We start from the raw sequence: 6206 nt of genomic DNA, 5'->3' as shown, positions 1-6206 counted from the left end.
GGCTAGATTTTTGCATGGCTGATCTTGTTAAGACAGCTCAGAGGTTCCAGCTAGCGCATAATATAGAGGAGTACTGCATGAATAAGGTTGGGAAAGCTAGCGTGCTCTTCCCCTTGCTGAAAACCACTCTAAAATCCTCACCTAACAAAACAGTCTATTGGCATGGATAATAAATAGTATGAGGTTTGGCTGCTTTCCTGCTGCCACGCAAGGTTGTTGTTATCTAACCTAATTTATGTCTTCCAGTCAGCATTCAGCCTCATTCCTCTTTCAGCCTCGTTCCTCATCCCGATCGCAGAGATATATAGAAGCTCCAAACAATGAGCTATGATAAAAATGATTTTTCTGCTTGAGACAGCTCCTCTGGTTAGCTGTACTATACGTACAAAGTTATTCATTGTTGGCTACACAAATATGTTTTTAAAATCCACACCTCCCCCAACTTTTTGCAAAAAGTAATTTTGAACTTGTAGTGTTCCCTTGTACTTATGTAAACCTTGACAAGAGAATTGACAGTTCTTGACTGAATACATCCAGTGCATCACTTTACGTAAAGTTATTGATAACCTAACATAAATAATATAATCTTGAAGCCTTGTGAAGAAATAATGCATTAAAGATTATATCCTTTCAACAACTTCCATTGCAGACTTATACAGTGGACAGAAGATAAAATTGAGTGGGATAATAAATTTAGTGAATAAAAAATGAAAGGTTTTAATGAAAAGACAATGAAACAAATGCGTCTTTTGTAGAAGATGTAAGAATGAGGGTAATACTAAACTTTCCCAGCTGGCTGTATTTGGCTGTATTGTACTTGACATGTATGCACCCTTGCTAGCAAGAGTCTTGGATTTATCAGGACGATGAAAAATCGTAAAGAGTTTCCTTGTGGAGAGCAGAAGGCAAGCAGTAGTATTTCTGAAGAATTCCCTTGGTAGCCTTTGATTCAGGCGCACTCTTAGCTACCTTGATGTGTGTTGTGGACCTGGCTGCTACATAAGCAGGCTTATATTTGTGTGTCAGGGCTGCCATACCTGTGGAAATCAGCTGCTTTGCTGTGTAGAATTGGAATGAGCTTTTTAATTATATAAGATTCAAGAATAACAATGTTAAAATCATAATTTTTTTAAGGAAAAAGTTACACGAGTATAAAACAATAACAATTATTATTGACATTGTATTTTGCAGTAAGTACATTTCATTAGGTGCTCTTGTCATCCTGTCTAGCTTATAAAGACGCCTAATTAGCTAATCCAACTTTTCCTAGGCCAGAAACTTTGGAGAGCTACATTTTTCCTATTACTTTTTCTAAATATTGCTAGTAAATCCTCTGAGAGCAGCTGCTCTGGGCAATCTGTTCTTTCTCTGCTCAGATGGAATGTCCTCTTCCTTGTTCATCTTTTTATTCCCTATAATTTGGGCACTGGGGTGCTGCATGATACTGTAAAGGATAAGGTCATTTTTTTTCCAGTCTTACTTATTTAAGATTATATGATTGACATTTTTATTGTATGTATGTATGAGTACTTTCCCTGGTCCTAAATTTTGGGTTTCTTTTTTGTTTTCTGTCTTAAATCCCAGAAATACAACTTTACTAGCTTAACAAATCAAATGTCTTAATAAATCTTACAGAGAACATAAATCACGAATAATTATGTTTAGCTTCCTACAAGCTTTTTATACAGTCTACATAAGGGACTCTTTTTTTTTTTTTTTTTTTTTTTTTTTTGAAAGGGGAAGGGTTAGAGATGCATTTGAGAGTGGAATGGCCAAAACTGCTTATATTTTGTTAGATTTTGAAAAATCTGATTGCCAGTATCTCTTAATCCACCATTGCTCAAAGGGCTTGCTTCTTACTGGAGTACTGTGATGGCAGTGACGCACATTCGCTGGTGGGTCCTTGCTACAGCATCAACCCACTAAGAAGTGTCAGGAAGGGGGAGCTCCAAGGACAGCCAGCATCATGCCTACTAATGCTTTTATTTTGTTGGATCAGTTCTGAATTTCTCTAAACTAATATCACGGCAGGCAGTCTGCTTAGCTGCCCTTTTTGGTTACTGAAACCTAGCTTCTTTCTCTATTTGTATTCCTTCAGGAGGTAGATTTGGCTGGCATCTAAAATTGTGTATTCAAGAAGAGGCTTGATGCAGAGGACATCATTGTGCGGTTTCAAGATGGGTCTCTTTGGTATCTGATGAAAAATAATTCCTCAGGAAGAGGATCAAATCCAGTTAGCAGAGGTTGTGAGCACAGATAAGTTATTTAGAGGAGGAGAAGTGAGTCTTTGCAATTAATTTTTTAAGTTACTAGAAAAATTAACATGCATTCTATTGCGATTGGGATAATTTTTATGGGTGTGTAGGTAAATGGTGGTGATATTTATTCTAATGCCAGTGTTGGCAATATATGACAAAGTCTATGGTTTTTCTTTTTCAGTAGAATTTTAGTAGACATCAGATCCTTCTATTAGGAGTGTTATATCTGGTGAAGTTCACCTCTTTGAATGGAAACTGGTATTTTTGGGAGCAATACCACAGTTTTATCTGACTTGTCCAGTTTGATCAAATGTTTTTACAAGCATTGCACCGTGATCAGGAACCATCTGGCTGAAATTCAAGTTCAGATGTCACTAGTTCTTGCTGAAAAGTTTCTGAAATGTCTGTCCCATTACAGAAATTCTCTGTTCTCCTCTTTCCTATTCTTATGGATTGTCTTTTTATGGCAGTGCTGTAGCTGCAGTCACTGGTATACGGAAGAGGGGAGGAAGTCTTGTGAGGAAGCTCCTTGCTTTTCTACACTCAGAGGCCATACTCTTTTCTTTCTCAATTTATCTGCTAAATGGATTCCCACCTTTGAAACATATACATGAGTGCATAACTTGAAGGTTTGTGTAGCTTTATACTGCAGTACCCGTAGGTTCTGCCTGATCACTAGAGAGGAGGGAGATGTTTCTGGTAAGGCTTCTTAACTCTTAGGATTATTTGTTTATGGTAAGGAGGTTTGTCTTGTATCATTGTATTTCTCCTTAAGGCATCTCAAGTTCAGAACAATAAATGTTACATTCATTGATTACACATTTTAACTTCCCTTGAGGGACACAGTCCTGTATTTGAAGCATCTGATCCAATTTCATATCAGATACGCTGAACTTCTCAGGAAAATTTTCGATGCTATCATCAGAGAAGCTAAGTATCTTTCTAATGAAAAGCTACAAGTTACAAATTGTTAGACTGCTACTCTGAGACAAAAGTGAGAAAATCCTTTAAAAAAAGGAGTTTATTAAAACCATGAAATTAATAAAATATTATTCCGACCAGCAGATCACTGTTAAGGAAGCTTTTTCACAAGGGTGTTCCACGTCTTCCTGTCATAACCAGCTGCTTTTCTTTTGTCCTAGAGACAAAATATCCCTTGCATTTGGAGGTACTCATGCTATTAATAACTACACCACATTCCTCTTCCAGCTTGCCTTCCAGAATTTACTCAGAAATGCAGCAAAGTAGATGCATGGTTTTCCAGTGAGGCTTGCTGTCACTTAAGATGCTGCTTCTGAGCTTTCTGCAGACTTTTGTCTGGAAGACCTGTTATCATAAGATCTCTTGCTTTGCCAGTTTGGAACCTCACAAATTACTTTTTGCCTTTTCTGTTGTATTTGGTAAAATAATATAATTTGTATTTGGTAAAATAAAGTATTTAATTTTTAAAGAAATACCTGATACCTGACCTGCTTTAGTGTTTTAGTTTGCCTGTCTGTATTATTTTTAAGAGTTTGTTGTAAAGTTTGAAAGGTTAAATTTACAATTTCTTTACTTGTTGAATGTGAACACTCCAAAGCTCCTAATACAGCCAGATAGTTCTGCCCGCATAGATGTGTATGTCCAAGGCAAAAAAAAAAAGGCAAACTTAATTCTAGCCCCTGAGGGAAGGGCTAATCTTTAGAATTTTTTTTTTTTTTAATAGATGATGCTAGAGTACCTAGTGCCTTACCGCTTCAGTAATTTTTTATCGATGCCCAACACTGTTTGCAGATGCCCTAATTTTACAGAAGGGGAGCTGAAGTTACCGGAAGGCCTTGGGATTCACTTAATGGTATGCAGCTCTTTGCGAATCAGAGGTGGAAAACAGGTCTTCTCTGTCCTTGTCTAACACTCAAATACCAACAGTTCCGTTTCTGTTAGAGAATGGAACTATGGAACGATCACTTTTTGTCACTTTTGTGAATGTGTATCGTTTCACATTTTCACCTGGGTTCAGCAGAGGTCTTGGTGTCCAGGGTTTCTCTCATCTCTGTCAGAGCCATAACTTGCCAGAGTATACTCTCCGTTATGCAAAATATTCCAGTCACCATTTTGCTTGCTTTGTAATTGGAGCTCTTTCAATCACAGCTAATTATTGCTTAGGTTGCTACCATGGTTCAACACCTTTTGCTTTTCCCCAGCAGCAAGAAACCTGTTATTTTTATTTAAACCAATATTTCTTTCAGCTACCTGTAGAAAATAATCACTTTGAGAGGGTTTGCCATTAGAGAAATCAGTTATTGTTTGTGACCAGTCTCTTCTCAGTGTGGAAACATTAAGATTTAATCCATTGAAGATGATTGTTTAAGGCAGTCTGTATTCTTAAAATTACAAGGGTTTTTTTTAACAGTTTGCAGACAAAGAGTTTTCATTTAGTGGGGATACCTTGCTTGGACGTATCCATTCTTCATATGTTTTTCTTTAAATTTATTTCTTTGGTCTTTGTCTAAATGTCTGTGGTTAGGATAACTGACAATGGAAGGAAGAATTTTAATAATAACCTGTTAGTTTCATTTGTGTGATGATAACTCAGTAATAATCAGCTTGGACTCCTTGCACTTGTGAGAAACAAGGAGACACCATTCAAATAGTAAGCAGGGGAAAATGACAGCTTTACTCTTGTGCTCCATCCCCACTCCATGTCTAGTTGCCAGTTGATCATTTCCAGAGCTGTGATTATTACACACAGAATCATTAACATTAATGGACTACATCTAGAAAGTTCTACTGCTCATATTATGAGGGTCTAGTTTCAGTAAGTCATGGTGATGGGCATTTCTGGTTTTCTCTTTTTTTAAACTGTGTTACATGGGAAGCACCTGTGGAAGATAACACATAGTCCCTCCTACCCATACTAGAAACAATAAACGGACTATATAGATTACAGTTATTGATAAGCTACAGAGCTGTCTCTGTCACAAGTATTAAACTAATTACAGTTTAGTTGCATATTTTGGGGTGTCACATAAAAATGAATAGGTGATTTAGATCATTCACATCAAGTTATTAGAGGATCATTTTTTAATTGGTAAATGTGTTTACTTTTTCATGTGTTACAAAGTTGCTTTGTAACACATAACAGACATAACTTGTTTGAACAATTTCTGAAGCTTTTAGGAATCTTCAGAATAATCCTCTAGACTGTCGTATACTTTTTTCTGAACTGTATTCAGTACCTCTTCAAAGCAAATTTACTGGGGGCGTGAGGTGGGGTGTGTTTGACCTACACTTTTTCTCCTGGAATGTATACACACACTGTTGACCTCACTCATCAGAGCAGCTGAAAAAATCAAAATCGGAAGTCTTTAATCTTTGCCTGTTCTTAGGTGGACTAATTCCTTCTCTTTGTGGATAGTCTCAGGGTTGGTGTGTTTCTCTCTTCCTGTTTGGACTTGCCAGTTGAAGGGTGCAGGACAGAATCTCTAGTTTTTTTTGAAGCAGTCTACAAAACTGACATCAATAACAATCAGTTTTAAACATGCATCATCTGGTGAAACCGATCTGGTGAAACCGCTGTGACCCAAAACACTGTTAGACTGGTAGATAATGCCAGAGATGTATGTAGAGAAGATGGCATTAAAAAATAAAACGCATCAAAATTAGTGTACGCACGGATGCCAATGCCACTTTCAGTGCTGAAGAATCCATTTTGAGTTATGGAGAAGGAGATTGAAAATAACCTGTGTTTTGCCCAGAAAGGAAAGTGTACGGGGATGAATCCTGCATAACTTTGACTATCTGTGGAAGGAGCAGATGGCAGCATAATAAGCTATTGGAGTTGTGTCTGGTACCTAAAGTGCTGCCATTGATTTCAACCCTAGGGTAGTAGATAAAGTTACCTTATAAGCCTTTGTACACAACTGATCTTAACATTTCGTTGTCACCCACAGAAAAGATGCTTTCCTT

General features: G+C 37.2%; 1 protein-coding gene across 2 annotated transcripts in view; it reads left to right on the top strand.

Moving 5' to 3' along the window:
* The window catches only part of POLA1 (DNA polymerase alpha 1, catalytic subunit), a 206813-nt gene that overhangs the window by 146174 nt on the left and 54433 nt on the right, over positions 1-6206 (top strand). The window lies entirely within an intron of this gene.

This window comes from Pelecanus crispus, chromosome 1, assembly GCF_030463565.1.
Source record: "Pelecanus crispus isolate bPelCri1 chromosome 1, bPelCri1.pri, whole genome shotgun sequence".
Taxonomy (NCBI): domain Eukaryota; kingdom Metazoa; phylum Chordata; class Aves; order Pelecaniformes; family Pelecanidae; genus Pelecanus; species Pelecanus crispus.
The sequence above is the reverse complement of the archived record's forward strand: the minus strand, read 5'-3'. Positions and strand labels throughout refer to the sequence as shown.